Raw genomic sequence first — 19,921 nt, 5'->3', positions numbered from 1 at the left:
CACGTTTGGACGCCATTTTCGCTATGAAATGTGAAAAGCAATCAATGACAGCTTAAACTACTGTCAGTCAACACACCCCGCAGACTCTCAAACCCGTTATGTTACATGATTAACAATAAACCTGTAACATGTTTTTCACAGAACACAACCATGAAATGTTGATGGTGTTGCCTAACCAAAAGTATAGAGCTGCCTAACTTGGCATCATTGAACTCGAACGGTTTGTTAAACCCCTCCCTGAACAGTGATAATCCAATCATAGCTTAGCATCAGTAACGAGGTGAGTACGGAGATGTTCCCACAAAGTTTGGAGGTATTTAAACTGAGCATGTCATAAGTATGGAAACCAGTCAAGTCTCAAGTCTCTGAGCTAGAGTCCATGTCAACTCTCAAGTCACTTGGGTTATAATGAATGTGTATCAGCTGCTGCGTTCAATCCAGGCTGCTTATAACACTGCATAGCTACAAGGAATTCTGTAACTGTAAGCCGTTTTTCACTTACAGAGCACAACCATGTAATGTGCAATGCAATCAATGACAGCTTAAACTACTGTCAGTCAACACACCCTGAAGACTGTCAAACCCAGTGCAATGTTAAATAAAAATGTAACGTTACATGTTGTAACCTTTTTGACAGAGCACAACCATGAAATGTGCAATGCAATCAATGACAGCTTAAACTACTGTCAGTCAACACACCCCGCAGACTCTCAAACCGTGTAATGTTAACCAATGTTAAATAAAATGTAACGTTACATGATTAACAATAAACCTGTAACATGTTTTTGACAGAGCACAACCATGAAATGTGAAATGCAATCAATGACAGCTTAACCTACTGTCAGTCAACACACCCCGCAGACTCTCAAACCCAGTGTAATGTTAAGTAATGTTAAATAAAAATGTAACGAGCACAACCATGTAATGTGCAATGCAATCAATGACAGCTTAAACTACTGTAAGTCAACACACCCCGCAGACTGTCAAACCCAGTGCAATGTTAAATAAAAATGTAACGTTACATGTGTAACCTGTTTTTGACAGAGCACAACCATGAAATGTGCAATGCAATCAATGACAGCTTAAACTACTGTCAGTCAACACACCCCGCAGACTCTCAAACCGTGTAATGTTAACCAATGTTAAATAAAAATGTAACGTTACATGATTAACAATAAACCTGTAACATGTTTTTGACAGAGCACAACCATGTAATGTGCAATGCAATCAATGACAGCTTAAACTACTGTCAGTCAACACACCCCGAAGACTCTCAAACCCAGTGTAATGTTAAGTAATGTTAAATAGAAATGTAACGAGCACAACCATGTAATGTGCAATCCAAACTAAATTGAACTTTACGAGGCAAACAGCAGCGAGTCTGGAAGAAGAGCTGACACAACTGCACGACACTAATTTGAAAACAGGGAGAACAGACCGTTTGTTAAACCCCTCCCTGAACAGTGATAGTCCAATCATAGCTTAGCATCAGTAACGAGGTGAGTACGGAGATGTTCCCACAAAGTACATACAAAGAGTTTGGAGGGTAGTGACTTCTTTGGTCGTTCCAAAACCAAAAACACAAGATCAGAAGTCTAAGGAATGGATTAAACTGCATGTTTATCTGCTGCTAACTTTAGCATGTCCAGCTAACTAGCAACCTGCGAAAGTAACCTACTGTTACTTCCAAGGCCAATAGTTAGCATAAAGTTGAGTTATTATCACACATTTTTACACAGTACACGGGATATAACCGATCCTAACTAGGAGCCGTGGGCAGCCATTGTGCAGCTCTTGCTCGATGGCACCTTTGGGCTGGACTCAAACGGGCGAGTATAATCTGCAAAAAAGTCGAATATGGGTCACTTTGGCCTGCAGTCTGAAGTTTAACCTAATATTGGTGGCTGTGATGGCCGAGTGGTTAAGGCGTTGGACTCGAAATCCAATGGGGTTTCCCCGCGCAGGTTCAAACCCTGTAATGTGTTTAATGACATGGTTCAACATGTAACATAAAAAATTATCCTATCATTTAAATAATATGCTACTTAGCATGTCATAAGTATAATATATAATACAATTAACCAAATGAGATCTATTGTATGGTATGAAGGTCAGGTAAGTTACAGTATAGGTAAAACAACAATAAATCTACATTGAACTTTACACTGGAGTCTGGAAGAAGAGATATGTTAAACCCCTCCCTGAACAGTGATAATCCAATCATAGCTTAGCATCAGTAACGAGGTGAGCACCACAAAGTTTGGAGGTATTTAAACTGAGCATGTCATAAGTATGGAAACCAGTCAAGTCTCAAGTCTCTGAGCTAGAGTCCATGTCAACTCTCAAGTCACTTGGGTTATAATGAATGTTGTATCAGCTGCTGCGTTCAATCCAGGCTGCTTATAACACTGCATAGCTACAAGGAATTCTGTAACTGTAAGCCGTTTTTCACTTACAGAGCACAACCATGTAATGTGCAATGCAATCAATGACAGCTTAAACTACTGTAAGTCAACACACCCCGCAGACTGTCAAACCCAGTGCAATGTTAAATAAAAATGTAACGTTACATGTTGTAACCTGTTTTTGACAGAGCACAACCATGAAATGTGCAATGCAATCAATGACAGCTTAAACTACTGTCAGTCAACACACCCCGCAGACTCTCAAACCGTGTAATGTTAACCAATGTTAAATAAAAATGTAACGTTACATGATTAACAATAAACCTGTAACATGTTTTTGACAGAGCACAACCATGTAATGTGCAATGCAATCAATGACAGCTTAAACTACTGTCAGTCAACACACCCCGAAGACTCTCAAACCCAGTGTAATGTTAAGTAATGTTAAATAGAAATGTAACGAGCACAACCATGTAATGTGCAATCCAAACTAAATTGAACTTTACGAGGCAAACAGCAGCGAGTCTGGAAGAAGAGCTGACACAACTGCACGACACTAATTTGAAAACAGGGAGAACAGACCGTTTGTTAAACCCCTCCCTGAACAGTGATAGTCCAATCATAGCTTAGCATCAGTAACGAGGTGAGTACGGAGATGTTCCCACAAAGTACATACAAAGAGTTTGGAGGGTAGTGACTTCTTTGGTCGTTCCAAAACCAAAAACACAAGATCAGAAGTCTAAGGAATGGATTAAACTGCATGTTTATCTGCTGCTAACTTTAGCATGTCCAGCTAACTAGCAACCTGCGAAAGTAACCTACTGTTACTTCCAAGGCCAATAGTTAGCATAAAGTTGAGTTATTATCACACATTTTTACACAGTACACGGGATATAACCGATCCTAACTAGGAGCCGTGGGCAGCCATTGTGCAGCTCTTGCTCGATGGCACCTTTGGGCTGGACTCAAACGGGCGAGTATAATCTGCAAAAAAGTCGAATATGGGTCACTTTGGCCTGCAGTCTGAAGTTTAACCTAATATTGGTGGCTGTGATGGCCGAGTGGTTAAGGCGTTGGACTCGAAATCCAATGGGGTTTCCCCGCGCAGGTTCAAACCCTGTAATGTGTTTAATGACATGGTTCAACATGTAACATAAAAAATTATCCTATCATTTAAATAATATGCTACTTAGCATGTCATAAGTATATATATAATACAATTAACCAAATGAGATCTATTGTATGGTATGAAGGTCAGGTAAGTTACAGTATAGGTAAAACAACAATAAATCTACATTGAACTTTACACTGGAGTCTGGAAGAAGAGATATGTTAAACCCCTCCCTGAACAGTGATAATCCAATCATAGCTTAGCATCAGTAACGAGGTGAGCACCACAAAGTTTGGAGGTATTTAAACTGAGCATGTCATAAGTATGGAAACCAGTCAAGTCTCAAGTCTCTGAGCTAGAGTCCATGTCAACTCTCAAGTCACTTGGGTTATAATGAATGTTGTATCAGCTGCTGCGTTCAATCCAGGCTGCTTATAACACTGCATAGCTACAAGGAATTCTGTAACTGTAAGCCGTTTTTCACTTACAGAGCACAACCATGTAATGTGCAATGCAATCAATGACAGCTTAAACTACTGTAAGTCAACACACCCCGCAGACTGTCAAACCCAGTGCAATGTTAAATAAAAATGTAACGTTACATGTTGTAACCTGTTTTTGACAGAGCACAACCATGAAATGTGCAATGCAATCAATGACAGCTTAAACTACTGTCAGTCAACACACCCCGCAGACTCTCAAACCGTGTAATGTTAACCAATGTTAATAAAAATGTAACGTTACATGATTAACAATAACCTGTAACATGTTTTTGACAGAGCACAACCATGTAATGTGCAATGCAATCAATGACAGCTTAAACTACTGTCAGTCAACACACCCCGAAGACTCTCAAACCCAGTGTAATGTTAAGTAATGTTAAATAGAAATGTAACGAGCACAACCATGTAATGTGCAATCCAAACTAAATTGAACTTTACGAGGCAAACAGCAGCGAGTCTGGAAGAAGAGCTGACACAACTGCACGACACTAATTTGAAAACAGGGAGAACAGACCGTTTGTTAAACCCCTCCCTGAACAGTGATAGTCCAATCATAGCTTAGCATCAGTAACGAGGTGAGTACGGAGATGTTCCCACAAAGTACATACAAAGAGTTTGGAGGGTAGTGACTTCTTTGGTCGTTCCAAAACCAAAAACACAAGATCAGAAGTCTAAGGAATGGATTAAACTGCATGTTTATCTGCTGCTAACTTTAGCATGTCCAGCTAACTAGCAACCTGCGAAAGTAACCTACTGTTACTTCCAAGGCCAATAGTTAGCATAAAGTTGAGTTATTATCACACATTTTTACACAGTACACGGGATATAACCGATCCTAACTAGGAGCCGTGGGCAGCCATTGTGCAGCTCTTGCTCGATGGCACCTTTGGGCTGGACTCAAACGGGCGAGTATAATCTGCAAAAAAGTCGAATATGGGTCACTTTGGCCTGCAGTCTGAAGTTTAACCTAATATTGGTGGCTGTGATGGCCGAGTGGTTAAGGCGTTGGACTCGAAATCCAATGGGGTTTCCCCGCGCAGGTTCAAACCCTGTAATGTGTTTAATGACATGGTTCAACATGTAACATAAAAAATTATCCTATCATTTAAATAATATGCTACTTAGCATGTCATAAGTATATATATATATACAATTAACCAAATGAGATCTATTGTATGGTATGAAGGTCAGGTAAGTTACAGTATAGGTAAAACAACAATAAATCTACATTGAACTTTACACTGGAGTCTGGAAGAAGAGATATGTTAAACCCCTCCCTGAACAGTGATAATCCAATCATAGCTTAGCATCAGTAATGAGGTGAGCACCACAAAGTTTGGAGGTATTTAAACTGAGCATGTCATAAGTATGGAAACCAGTCAAGTCTCAAGTCTCTGAGCTAGAGTCCATGTCAACTCTCAAGTCACTTGGGTTATAATGAATGTTGTATCAGCTGCTGCGTTCAATCCAGGCTGCTTATAACACTGCATAGCTACAAGGAATTCTGTAACTGTAAGCCGTTTTTCACTTACAGAGCACAACCATGTAATGTGCAATGCAATCAATGACAGCTTAAACTACTGTAAGTCAACACACCCCGCAGACTGTCAAACCCAGTGCAATGTTAAATAAAAATGTAACGTTACATGTTGTAACCTGTTTTTGACAGAGCACAACCATGAAATGTGCAATGCAATCAATGACAGCTTAAACTACTGTCAGTCAACACACCCCGCAGACTCTCAAACCGTGTAATGTTAACCAATGTTAAATAAAAATGTAACGTTACATGATTAACAATAAACCTGTAACATGTTTTTGACAGAGCACAACCATGAAATGTGAAATGCAATCAATGACAGCTTAAACTACTGTAAGTCAACACCCCGCAGACTCTCAAACCCAGTGTAATGCTAACTAATGTTAAATAAAAATGTAACGTTACATGATTAACAATAAACTTGTAACCTGTTTTTCACAGAGCACAACCATGTAGCCTAATGTACCATGCGTCTACAAGTAATGGCAGCTTATTAACTACTGTAAGTCAAAACACACCCCAGACTGTCAAACCAGCGTAAAAACTGTAACGATGCATGATCAACCTGTTTTTCGCAGAGCAAAACCATGTAATGTGCAATGCAATCAAGGACAGCTTAAACTACTGTAAGTCAACACACCCCGAAGACTCTCAAACCAGGGTAACATTATAATTAAATAACACTGTAACGTTCCATGATCAACAATAAACCTGTAACCTGTTTGCAGTCGGCGTTTGGTTCTCTGGTTCAGGGTCTTGCTCAAGGGCACCTTCAGCAATGTGTTCAGTCCGTGCTGGCCTCAAACCAGCGACCATAGCCTCCGGAACATTTTCAAATATTAGACTGTGTCATCATAAAGGACGCTGTGAGCAGGGTTCGAACCTGCGCGGGGAACCCCCATTGGATTTCAAGTCCAACGCCTTAACCACTCGGCCATCACAGCCACGTTCGGACGCCATTTTCGCTATGAAATGTGAAATGCAATCAATGACAGCTTAAACTACTGTCAGTCAACACACCCCGCAGACTCTCAAACCCGTTATGTTACATGATTAACAATAAACCTGTAACATGTTTTTCACAGAACACAACCATGAAATGTTGATGGTGTTGCCTAACCAAAAGTATAGAGCTGCCTAACTTGGCATCATTGAACTCGAACGGTTTGTTAAACCCCTCCCTGAACAGTGATAATCCAATCATAGCTTAGCATCAGTAACGAGGTGAGTACGGAGATGTTCCCACAAAGTTTGGAGGTATTTCAACTGAGCATGTCATAAGTATGGAAACCAGTCAAGTCTCAAGTCTCTGAGCTAGAGTCCATGTCAACTCTCAAGTCACTTGGGTTATAATGAATGTTGTATCAGCTGCTGCGTTCAATCCAGGCTGCTTATAACACTGCATAGCTACAAGGAATTCTGTAACTGTGAGCCGTTTTTCACTTACAGAGCACAACCATGTAATGTGCAATGCAATCAATGACAGCTTAAACTACTGTCAGTCAACACACCCCGAAGACTCTTAAACCCAGTGCAATGTTAAATAAAAATGTAACGTTACATGTTGTAACCTGTTTTTGACAGAGCACAACCATGAAATGTGCAATGCAATCAATGACAGCTTAAACACTGTCAGTCAACACACCCCGCAGACTCTCAAACCGTGTAATGTTAACCAATGTTAAATAAAAATGTAACGTTACATGATTAACAATAAACCTGTAACATGTTTTTGACAGAGCACAACCATGAAATGTGAAATGCAATCAATGACAGCTTAAACTACTGTAAGTCAACAGATTCCCCAGACTCTCAAACCCAGTGTAATGCTAACTAATGTTAAATAAAAATGTAACGTTACATGATTAACAATAAACTTGTAACCTGTTTTTCACAGAGCACAACCATGTAGCCTAATGTACCATGCGTCTACAAGTAATGGCAGCTTATTAACTACTGTAAGTCAAAACACACCCCGAAGACTCTCAAACCCAGTGTAATGTTAACTAATGTTAAATAAAAATGTAACGAGCACAACCATGTAATGTGCAATGCAATCAATGACAGCTTAAACTACTGTCAGTCAACACACCCCGAAGACTCTCAAACCCAGTGTAATGTTAAGTAATGTTAAATAGAAATGTAACGAGCACAACCATGTAATGTGCAATCCAAACTAAATTGAACTTTACGAGGCAAACAGCAGCGAGTCTGGAAGAAGAGCTGACACAACTGCACGACACTAATTTGAAAACAGGGAGAACAGACCGTTTGTTAAACCCCTCCCTGAACAGTGATAGTCCAATCATAGCTTAGCATCAGTAACGAGGTGAGTACGGAGATGTTCCCACAAAGTACATACAAAGAGTTTGGAGGGTAGTGACTTCTTTGGTCGTTCCAAAACCAAAAACACAAGATCAGAAGTCTAAGGAATGGATTAAACTGCATGTTTATCTGCTGCTAACTTTAGCATGTCCAGCTAACTAGCAACCTGCGAAAGTAACCTACTGTTACTTCCAAGGCCAATAGTTAGCATAAAGTTGAGTTATTATCACACATTTTTACACAGTACACGGGATATAACCGATCCTAACTAGGAGCCGTGGGCAGCCATTGTGCAGCTCTTGCTCGATGGCACCTTTGGGCTGGACTCAAACGGGCGAGTATAATCTGCAAAAAAGTCGAATATGGGTCACTTTGGCCTGCAGTCTGAAGTTTAACCTAATATTGGTGGCTGTGATGGCCGAGTGGTTAAGGCGTTGGACTCGAAATCCAATGGGTTTCCCCGCGCAGGTTCAAACCCTGTAATGTGTTTAATGACATGGTTCAACATGTAACATAAAAAATTATCCTATCATTTAAATAATATGCTACTTAGCATGTCATAAGTATATATATATAATACAATTAACCAAATGAGATCTATTGTATGGTATGAAGGTCAGGTAAGTTACAGTATAGGTAAAACAACAATAAATCTACATTGAACTTTACACTGGAGTCTGGAAGAAGAGATATGTTAAACCCCTCCCTGAACAGTGATAATCCAATCATAGCTTAGCATCAGTAACGAGGTGAGCACCACAAAGTTTGGAGGTATTTAAACTGAGCATGTCATAAGTATGGAAACCAGTCAAGTCTCAAGTCTCTGAGCTAGAGTCCATGTCAACTCTCAAGTCACTTGGGTTATAATGAATGTTGTATCAGCTGCTGCGTTCAATCCAGGCTGCTTATAACACTGCATAGCTACAAGGAATTCTGTAACTGTAAGCCGTTTTTCACTTACAGAGCACAACCATGTAATGTGCAATGCAATCAATGACAGCTTAAACTACTGTAAGTCAACACACCCCGCAGACTGTCAAACCCAGTGCAATGTTAAATAAAAATGTAACGTTACATGTTGTAACCTGTTTTTGACAGAGCACAACCATGAAATGTGCAATGCAATCAATGACAGCTTAAACTACTGTCAGTCAACACACCCCGCAGACTCTCAAACCGTGTAATGTTAACCAATGTTAAATAAAAATGTAACGTTACATGATTAACAATAAACCTGTAACATGTTTTTGACAGAGCACAACCATGTAATGTGCAATGCAATCAATGACAGCTTAAACTACTGTCAGTCAACACACCCCGAAGACTCTCAAACCCAGTGTAATGTTAAGTAATGTTAAATAGAAATGTAACGAGCACAACCATGTAATGTGCAATCCAAACTAAATTGAACTTTACGAGGCAAACAGCAGCGAGTCTGGAAGAAGAGCTGACACAACTGCACGACACTAATTTGAAAACAGGGAGAACAGACCGTTTGTTAAACCCCTCCCTGAACAGTGATAGTCCAATCATAGCTTAGCATCAGTAACGAGGTGAGTACGGAGATGTTCCCACAAAGTACATACAAAGAGTTTGGAGGGTAGTGACTTCTTTGGTCGTTCCAAAACCAAAAACACAAGATCAGAAGTCTAAGGAATGGATTAAACTGCATGTTTATCTGCTGCTAACTTTAGCATGTCCAGCTAACTAGCAACCTGCGAAAGTAACCTACTGTTACTTCCAAGGCCAATAGTTAGCATAAAGTTGAGTTATTATCACACATTTTTACACAGTACACGGGATATAACCGATCCTAACTAGGAGCCGTGGGCAGCCATTGTGCAGCTCTTGCTCGATGGCACCTTTGGGCTGGACTCAAACGGGCGAGTATAATCTGCAAAAAAGTCGAATATGGGTCACTTTGGCCTGCAGTCTGAAGTTTAACCTAATATTGGTGGCTGTGATGGCCGAGTGGTTAAGGCGTTGGACTCGAAATCCAATGGGGTTTCCCCGCGCAGGTTCAAACCCTGTAATGTGTTTAATGACATGGTTCAACATGTAACATAAAAATTATCCTATCATTTATAATATGCTACTTAGCATGTCATAAGTATATATATAATACAATTAACCAAATGAGATCTATTGTATGGTATGAAGGTCAGGTAAGTTACAGTATAGGTAAAACAACAATAAATCTACATTGAACTTTACACTGGAGTCTGGAAGAAGAGATATGTTAAACCCCTCCCTGAACAGTGATAATCCAATCATAGCTTAGCATCAGTAATGAGGTGAGCACCACAAAGTTTGGAGGTATTTAAACTGAGCATGTCATAAGTATGGAAACCAGTCAAGTCTCAAGTCTCTGAGCTAGAGTCCATGTCAACTCTCAAGTCACTTGGGTTATAATGAATGTTGTATCAGCTGCTGCGTTCAATCCAGGCTGCTTATAACACTGCATAGCTACAAGGAATTCTGTAACTGTAAGCCGTTTTTCACTTACAGAGCACAACCATGTAATGTGCAATGCAATCAATGACAGCTTAAACTACTGTAAGTCAACACACCCCGCAGACTGTCAAACCCAGTGCAATGTTAAATAAAAATGTAACGTTACATGTTGTAACCTGTTTTTGACAGAGCACAACCATGAAATGTGCAATGCAATCAATGACAGCTTAAACTACTGTCAGTCAACACACCCCGCAGACTCTCAAACCGTGTAATGTTAACCAATGTTAAATAAAAATGTAACGTTACATGATTAACAATAAACCTGTAACATGTTTTTGACAGAGCACAACCATGAAATGTGAAATGCAATCAATGACAGCTTAAACTACTGTAAGTCAACACACCCCGCAGACTCTCAAACCCAGTGTAATGCTAACTAATGTTAAATAAAAATGTAACGTTACATGATTAACAATAAACTTGTAACCTGTTTTTCACAGAGCACAACCATGTAGCCTAATGTACCATGCGTCTACAAGTAATGGCAGCTTATTAACTACTGTAAGTCAAAACACACCCCAGACTGTCAAACCAGCGTAAAAACTGTAACGATGCATGATCAACCTGTTTTTCGCAGAGCACAACCATGTAATGTGCAATGCAATCAAGGACAGCTTAAACTACTGTAAGTCAACACACCCCGAAGACTCTCAAACCAGGGTAACATTATAATTAAATAACACTGTAACGTTCCATGATCAACAATAAACCTGTAACCTGTTTGCAGTCGGCGTTTGGTTCTCTGGTTCAGGGTCTTGCTCAAGGGCACCTTCAGCAATGTGTTCAGTCCGTGCTGGCCTCAAACCAGCGACCATAGCCTCCGGAACATTTTCAAATATTAGACTGTGTCATCATAAAGGACGCTGTGAGCAGGGTTCGAACCTGCGCGGGGAACCCCCATTGGATTTCAAGTCCAACGCCTTAACCACTCGGCCATCACAGCCACGTTCGGACGCCATTTTCGCTATGAAATGTGAAATGCAATCAATGACAGCTTAAACTACTGTCAGTCAACACACCCCGCAGACTCTCAAACCCGTTATGTTACATGATTAACAATAAACCTGTAACATGTTTTTCACAGAACACAACCATGAAATGTTGATGGTGTTGCCTAACCAAAAGTATAGAGCTGCCTAACTTGGCATCATTGAACTCGAACGGTTTGTTAAACCCCTCCCTGAACAGTGATAATCCAATCATAGCTTAGCATCAGTAACGAGGTGAGTACGGAGATGTTCCCACAAAGTTTGGAGGTATTTAAACTGAGCATGTCATAAGTATGGAAACCAGTCAAGTCTCAAGTCTCTGAGCTAGAGTCCATGTCAACTCTCAAGTCACTTGGGTTATAATGAATGTTGTATCAGCTGCTGCGTTCAATCCAGGCTGCTTATAACACTGTATAGCTACAAGGAATTCTGTAACTTTAAGCCGTTTTTCACTTACAGAGCACAACCATGTAATGTGCAATGCAATCAAGGACAGCATAAACTACTGTCAGTCAACACACCCCGAAGACTCTTAAACCCAGTGCAATGTTAAATAAAAATGTAACGTTACATGTTGTAACATGTTTTTGACAGAGCACAACCATGAAATGTGCAATGCAATCAATGACAGCTTAAACTACTGTCAGTCAACACACCCCGCAGACTCTCAAACCGTGTAATGTTAACCAATGTTAAATAAAAATGTAACGTTACATGATTAACAATAAACCTGTAACATGTTTTTGACAGAGCACAACCATGAAATGTGAAATGCAATCAATGACAGCTTAAACTACTGTAAGTCAACAGATTCCCCAGACTCTCAAACCCAGTGTAATGCTAACTAATGTTAAATAAAATGTAACGTTACATGATTAACAATAAACTTGTAACCTGTTTTTCACAGAGCACAACCATGTAGCCTAATGTACCATGCGTCTACAAGTAATGGCAGCTTATTAACTACTGTAAGTCAAAACACACCCCAGACTGTCAAACCAGCGTAAAAACTGTAACGATGCATGATCAACCTGTTTTTCGCAGAGCACAACCATGTAATGTGCAATGCAATCAAGGACAGCTTAAACTACTGTAAGTCAACACACCCCGAAGACTCTCAAACCAGGGTAACATTATAATTAAATAACACTGTAACGTTCCATGATCAACAATAAACCTGTAACCTGTTTGCAGTCGGCGTTTGGTTCTCTGGTTCAGGGTCTTGCTCAAGGGCACCTTCAGCAATGTGTTCAGTCCGTGCTGGCCTCAAACCAGCGACCATAGCCTCCGGAACATTTTCAAATATTAGACTGTGTCATCATAAAGGACGCTGTGAGCAGGGTTCGAACCTGCGCGGGGAACCCCCATTGGATTTCAAGTCCAACGCCTTAACCACTCGGCCATCACAGCCACGTTCAGACGCCATTTTCGCTATGAAATGTGAAATGCAATCAATGACAGCTTAAACTACTGTCAGTCAACACACCCCGCAGACTCTCAAACCCGTTATGTTACATGATTAACAATAAACCTGTAACATGTTTTTCACAGAACACAACCATGAAATGTTGATGGTGTTGCCTAACCAAAAGTATAGAGCTGCCTAACTTGGCATCATTGAACTCGAACGGTTTGTTAAACCCCTCCCTGAACAGTGATAATCCAATCATAGCTTAGCATCAGTAACGAGGTGAGTACGGAGATGTTCCCACAAAGTTTGGAGGTATTTAAACTGAGCATGTCATAAGTATGGAAACCAGTCAAGTCTCAAGTCTCTGAGCTAGAGTCCATGTCAACTCTCAAGTCACTTGGGTTATAATGAATGTTGTATCAGCTGCTGCGTTCAATCCAGGCTGCTTATAACACTGCATAGCTACAAGGAATTCTGTAACTGTGAGCCGTTTTTCACTTACAGAGCACAACCATGTAATGTGCAATGCAATCAATGACAGCTTAAACTACTGTCAGTCAAACACCCCGAAGACTCTTAAACCCAGTGCAATGTTAAATAAAAATGTAACGTTACATGTTGTAACCTGTTTTTGACAGAGCACAACCATGAAATGTGCAATGCAATCAATGACAGCTTAAACAACTGTCAGTCAACACACCCCGCAGACTCTCAAACCGTGTAATGTTAACCAATGTTAAATAAAAATGTAACGTTACATGATTAACAATAAACCTGTAACATGTTTTTGACAGAGCACAACCATGAAATGTGAAATGCAATCAATGACAGCTTAAACTACTGTAAGTCAACAGATTCCCCAGACTCTCAAACCCAGTGTAATGCTAACTAATGTTAAATAAAAATGTAACGTTACATGATTAACAATAAACTTGTAACCTGTTTTTCACAGAGCACAACCATGTAGCCTAATGTACCATGCGTCTACAAGTAATGGCAGCTTATTAACTACTGTAAGTCAAAAACACCCCGAAGACTCTCAAACCAGTGTAATGTTAACTAATGTTAAATAAAAATGTAACGAGCACAACCATGTAATGTGCAATGCAATCAATGACAGCTTAAACTACTGTCAGTCAACACACCCCGAAGACTCTCAAACCCAGTGTAATGTTAAGTAATGTTAAATAGAAATGTAACGAGCACAACCATGTAATGTGCAATCCAAACTAAATTGAACTTTACGAGGCAAACAGCAGCGAGTCTGGAAGAAGAGCTGACACAACTGCACGACACTAATTTGAAAACAGGGAGAACAGACCGTTTGTTAAACCCCTCCCTGAACAGTGATAGTCCAATCATAGCTTAGCATCAGTAACGAGGTGAGTACGGAGATGTTCCCACAAAGTACATACAAAGAGTTTGGAGGGTAGTGACTTCTTTGGTCGTTCCAAAACCAAAAACACAAGATCAGAAGTCTAAGGAATGGATTAAACTGCATGTTTATCTGCTGCTAACTTTAGCATGTCCAGCTAACTAGCAACCTGCGAAAGTAACCTACTGTTACTTCCAAGGCCAATAGTTAGCATAAAGTTGAGTTATTATCACACATTTTTACACAGTACACGGGATATAACCGATCCTAACTAGGAGCCGTGGGCAGCCATTGTGCAGCTCTTGCTCGATGGCACCTTTGGGCTGGACTCAAACGGGCGAGTATAATCTGCAAAAAAGTCGAATATGGGTCACTTTGGCCTGCAGTCTGAAGTTTAACCTAATATTGGTGGCTGTGATGGCCGAGTGGTTAAGGCGTTGGACTCGAAATCCAATGGGTTTCCCCGCGCAGGTTCAAACCCTGTAATGTGTTTAATGACATGGTTCAACATGTAACATAAAAAATTATCCTATCATTTAAATAATATGCTACTTAGCATGTCATAAGTATATATATAATACAATTAACCAAATGAGATCTATTGTATGGTATGAAGGTCAGGTAAGTTACAGTATAGGTAAAACAACAATAAATCTACATTGAACTTTACACTGGAGTCTGGAAGAAGAGATATGTTAAACCCCTCCCTGAACAGTGATAATCCAATCATAGCTTAGCATCAGTAACGAGGTGAGCACCACAAAGTTTGGAGGTATTTAAACTGAGCATGTCATAAGTATGGAAACCAGTCAAGTCTCAAGTCTCTGAGCTAGAGTCCATGTCAACTCTCAAGTCACTTGGGTTATAATGAATGTTGTATCAGCTGCTGCGTTCAATCCAGGCTGCTTATAACACTGCATAGCTACAAGGAATTCTGTAACTGTAAGCCGTTTTTCACTTACAGAGCACAACCATGTAATGTGCAATGCAATCAATGACAGCTTAAACTACTGTAAGTCAACACACCCCGCAGACTGTCAAACCCAGTGCAATGTTAAATAAAAATGTAACGTTACATGTTGTAACCTGTTTTTGACAGAGCACAACCATGAAATGTGCAATGCAATCAATGACAGCTTAAACTACTGTCAGTCAACACACCCCGCAGACTCTCAAACCGTGTAATGTTAACCAATGTTAAATAAAAATGTAACGTTACATGATTAACAATAAACCTGTAACATGTTTTTGACAGAGCACAACCATGAAATGTGAAATGCAATCAATGACAGCTTAAACTACTGTAAGTCAACACACCCCGCAGACTCTCAAACCCAGTGTAATGCTAACTAATGTTAAATAAAAATGTAACGTTACATGATTAACAATAAACTTGTAACCTGTTTTTCACAGAGCACAACCATGTAGCCTAATGTACCATGCGTCTACAAGTAATGGCAGCTTATTAACTACTGTAAGTCAAAACACACCCCAGACTGTCAAACCAGCGTAAAAACTGTAACGATGCATGATCAACCTGTTTTTCGCAGAGCAAACCATGTAATGTGCAATGCAATCAATGACAGCTTAAACTACTGTCAGTCAACACACCCCGAAGACTCTCAAACCCAGTGTAATGTTAAGTAATGTTAAATAGAAATGTAACGAGCACAACCATGTAATGTGCAATCCAAACTAAATTGAACTTTACGAGGCAAACAGCAGCGAGTCTGGAAGAAGAGCTGACACAACTGCACGACACTAATTTGAAAACAGGGAGAACAGACCGTTTGTTAAACCCCTCCCTGAACAGTGATAGTCCAATCATAGCTTAGCATCAGTAACGAGGTGAGTACGGAGATGTTCCCACAAAGTACATACAAAGAGTTTGGAGGGTAGTGACTTCTTTGGTCGTTCCAAAACCAAAAACACAAGATCAGAAGTCTAAGGAATGGATTAAACTGCATGTTTATCTGCTGCTAACTTTAGCATGTCCAGCTAACTAGCTTACAACCTGCGAAAGTAACCTACTGTTACTTCCAAGGCCAATAGTTAGCATAAAGTTGAGTTATTATCACACATTTTTACACAGTACACGGGATATAACCGATCCTAACTAGGAGCCGTGGGCAGCCATTGTGCAGCTCTTGCTCGATGGCACCTTTGGGCTGGACTCAAACGGGCGAGTATAATCTGCAAAAAAGTCGAATATGGGTCACTTTGGCCTGCAGTCTGAAGTTTAACCTAATATTGGTGGCTGTGATGGCCGAGTGGTTAAGGCGTTGGACTCGAAATCCAATGGGATTTCCCCGCGCAGGTTCAAACCCTGCTCACAGCGGTCCTGTAATGTGTTTAATGACATGGTTCAACATGTAACATAAAAAACTATCCTATCATTTAAATAATATGCTACTTAACATGTCATAAGTATATATATATAATACAATTAACCAAATGAGATCTATTGTATGGTATGAAGGTCAGGTAAGTTACAGTATAGGTAAAACAACAATAAATCTACATTGAACTTTACACTGGAGTCTGGAAGAAGAGATATGTTAAACCCCTCCCTGAACAGTGATAATCCAATCATAGCTTAGCATCAGTAACGAGGTGAGCACCACAAAGTTTGGAGGTATTTAAACTGAGCATGTCATAAGTATGGAAACCAGTCAAGTCTCAAGTCTCTGAGCTAGAGTCCATGTCAACTCTCAAGTCACTTGGGTTATAATGAATGTTGTATCAGCTGCTGCGTTCAATCCAGGCTGCTTATAACACTGCATAGCTACAAGGAATTCTGTAACTTTAAGCCGTTTTTCACTTACAGAGCACAACCATGTAATGTGCAATGCAATCAATGACAGCTTAAACTACTGTAAGTCAACACACCCCGCAGACTGTCAAACCCAGTGCAATGTTAAATAAAAATGTAACGTTACATGTTGTAACCTGTTTTTGACAGAGCACAACCATGAAATGTGCAATGCAATCAATGACAGCTTAAACTACTGTAAGTCAACACACCCCGCAGACTCTCAAACCCAGTGTAATGCTAACTAATGTTAAATAAAAATGTAACGTTACATGATTAACAATAAACTTGTAACCTGTTTTTCACAGAGCACAACCATGTAGCCTAATGTACCATGCGTCTACAAGTAATGGCAGCTTATTAACTACTGTAAGTCAAAACACACCCCAGACTGTCAAACCAGCGTAAAAACTGTAACGATGCATGATCAACCTGTTTTTCGCAGAGCACAACCATGTAATGTGCAATGCAATCAAGGACAGCTTAAACTACTGTAAGTCAACACACCCCGAAGACTCTCAAAGCAGGGTAACATTATAATTAAATAACACTGTAACGTTCCATGATCAACAATAAAGCTGTAACCTGTTTGCAGTCGGCGTTTGGTTCTCTGGTTCAGGGTCTTGCTCAAGGGCACCTTCAGCAATGTGTTCAGTCCGTGCTGGCCTCAAACCAGCGACCATAGCCTCCGGAACATTTTCAAATATTAGACTGCGTCATCATAAAGGACGCTGTGAGCAGGGTTCGAACCTGCGCAGGGAACCCCCATTGGATTTCAAGTCCAACGCCTTAACCACTCGGCCATCACAGCCACGTTCGGACGCCATTTTCGCTATGAAATGTGAAATGCAATCAATGACAGCTTAAACTACTGTCAGTCAACACACCCCGCAGACTCTCAAACCCGTTATGTTACATGATTAACAATAAACCTGTAACATGTTTTTCACAGAACACAACCATGAAATGTTGATGGTGTTGCCTAACCAAAAGTATAGAGCTGCCTAACTTGGCATCATTGAACTCGAACGGTTTGTTAAACCCCTCCCTGAACAGTGATAATCCAATCATAGCTTAGCATCAGTAACGAGGTGAGTACGGAGATGTTCCCACAAAGTTTGGAGGTATTTAAACTGAGCATGTCATAAGTATGGAAACCAGTCAAGTCTCAAGTCTCTGAGCTAGAGTCCATGTCAACTCTCAAGTCACTTGGGTTATAATGAATGTTGTATCAGCTGCTGCGTTCAATCCAGGCTGCTTATAACACTGCATAGCTACAAGGAATTCTGTAACTGTGAGCCGTTTTTCACTTACAGAGCACAACCATGTAATGTGCAATGCAATCAAGGACAGCATAAACTACTGTAAGTCAACACACCCCGAAGACTCTTAAACCCAGTGCAATGTTAAATAAAATGTAACGTTACATGTTGTAACCTGTTTTTGACAGAGCACAACCATGAAATGTGCAATGCAATCAATGACAGCTTAAACTACTGTCAGTCAACACACCCCGCAGACTCTCAAACCCGTTATGTTACATGATTAACAATAAACCTGTAACATGTTTTTCACAGAACACAACCATGAAATGTTGATGGTGTTGCCTAACCAAAAGTATAGAGCTGCCTAACTTGGCATCATTGAACTCGAACGGTTTGTTAAACCCCTCCCTGAACAGTGATAATCCAATCATAGCTTAGCATCAGTAACGAGGTGAGTACGGAGATGTTCCCACAAAGTACATACAAAGAGTTTGGAGGGTAGTGACTTCTTTGGTCGTTCCAAAACCAAAAACACAAGATCAGAAGTCTAAGGAATGGATTAAACTGCATGTTTATCTGCTGCTAACTTTAGCATGTCCAGCTAACTAGCAACCTGCGAAAGTAACCTACTGTTACTTCCAAGGCCAATAGTTAGCATAAAGTTGAGTTATTATCACACATTTTTACACAGTACACGGGATATAACCGATCCTAACTAGGAGCCGTGGGCAGCCATTGTGCAGCTCTTGCTCGATGGCACCTTTGGGCTGGACTCAACGGGCGAGTATAATCTGCAAAAAAGTCGAATATGGGTCACTTTGGCCTGCAGTCTGAAGTTTAACCTAATATTGGTGGCTGTGATGGCCGAGTGGTTAAGGCGTTGGACTCGAAATCCAATGGGTTTCCCCGCGCAGGTTCAAACCCTGTAATGTGTTTAATGACATGGTTCAACATGTAACATAAAAATTATCCTATCATTTAAATAATATGCTACTTAGCATGTCATAAGTATATATATATAATACAATTAACCAAATGAGATCTATTGTATGGTATGAAGGTCAGGTAAGTTACAGTATAGGTAAAACAACAATAAATCTACATTGAACTTTACACTGGAGTCTGGAAGAAGAGATATGTTAAACCCCTCCCTGAACAGTGATAATCCATCATAGCTTAGCATCAGTAACGAGGTGAGCACCACAAAGTTTGGAGGTATTTAAACTGAGCATGTCATAAGTATGGAAACCAGTCAAGTCTCAAGTCTCTGAGCTAGAGTCCATGTCAACTCTCAGTCACTTGGGTTATAATGAATGTTGTATCAGCTGCTGCGTTCAATCCAGGCTGCTTATAACACTGCATAGCTACAAGGAATTCTGTAACTGTAAGCCGTTTTCACTTACAGAGCACAACCATGTAATGTGCAATGCAATCAATGACAGCTTAAACTACTGTAAGTCAACACACCCCGCAGACTGTCAAACCCAGTGCAATGTTAAATAAAATGTAACGTTACATGTTGTAACCTGTTTTTGACAGAGCACAACCATGAAATGTGCAATGCAATCAATGACAGCTTAAACTACTGTCAGTCAACACACCCCGCAGACTCTCAAACCGTGTAATGTTAACCAATGTTAAATAAAAATGTAACGTTACATGATTAAT

The 19,921-nt window shown here is 40.2% G+C and overlaps 5 non-coding genes across 5 annotated transcripts; 1 reads left to right on the top strand and 4 right to left on the bottom strand.

Moving 5' to 3' along the window:
• Positions 1 to 6,421: 6,421 nt before the first annotated feature.
• Positions 6,422 to 6,503, bottom strand: trnas-uga. The gene has a single exon. It is a non-coding gene; the product is annotated as a tRNA-Ser (tRNA).
• A 4,759-nt stretch (positions 6,504 to 11,262) lies between these two features.
• trnas-uga lies at positions 11,263 to 11,344 on the bottom strand. The gene has a single exon. It is a non-coding gene; the product is annotated as a tRNA-Ser (tRNA).
• A 1,374-nt stretch (positions 11,345 to 12,718) lies between these two features.
• trnas-uga lies at positions 12,719 to 12,800 on the bottom strand. Its single transcript has one exon. It is a non-coding gene; the product is annotated as a tRNA-Ser (tRNA).
• Positions 12,801 to 16,432: 3,632 nt separating this feature from the next.
• trnas-cga lies at positions 16,433 to 16,514 on the top strand. Its single transcript has one exon. It is a non-coding gene; the product is annotated as a tRNA-Ser (tRNA).
• Positions 16,515 to 17,717: 1,203 nt separating this feature from the next.
• trnas-uga lies at positions 17,718 to 17,799 on the bottom strand. Its single transcript has one exon. It is a non-coding gene; the product is annotated as a tRNA-Ser (tRNA).
• Between the last annotated feature and the right edge of the window lie 2,122 nt (positions 17,800 to 19,921).

The sequence above is a fragment of the Micropterus salmoides genome, unplaced genomic scaffold (assembly GCF_014851395.1).
Source record: "Micropterus salmoides isolate LMB-PRFRI ecotype aquatic unplaced genomic scaffold, ASM1485139v1 Ms_hic_scaffold_4272, whole genome shotgun sequence".
Classification (NCBI taxonomy): Eukaryota; Metazoa; Chordata; class Actinopteri; order Centrarchiformes; family Centrarchidae; genus Micropterus; species Micropterus salmoides.
The sequence above is the reverse complement of the archived record's forward strand: the minus strand, read 5'-3'. Positions and strand labels throughout refer to the sequence as shown.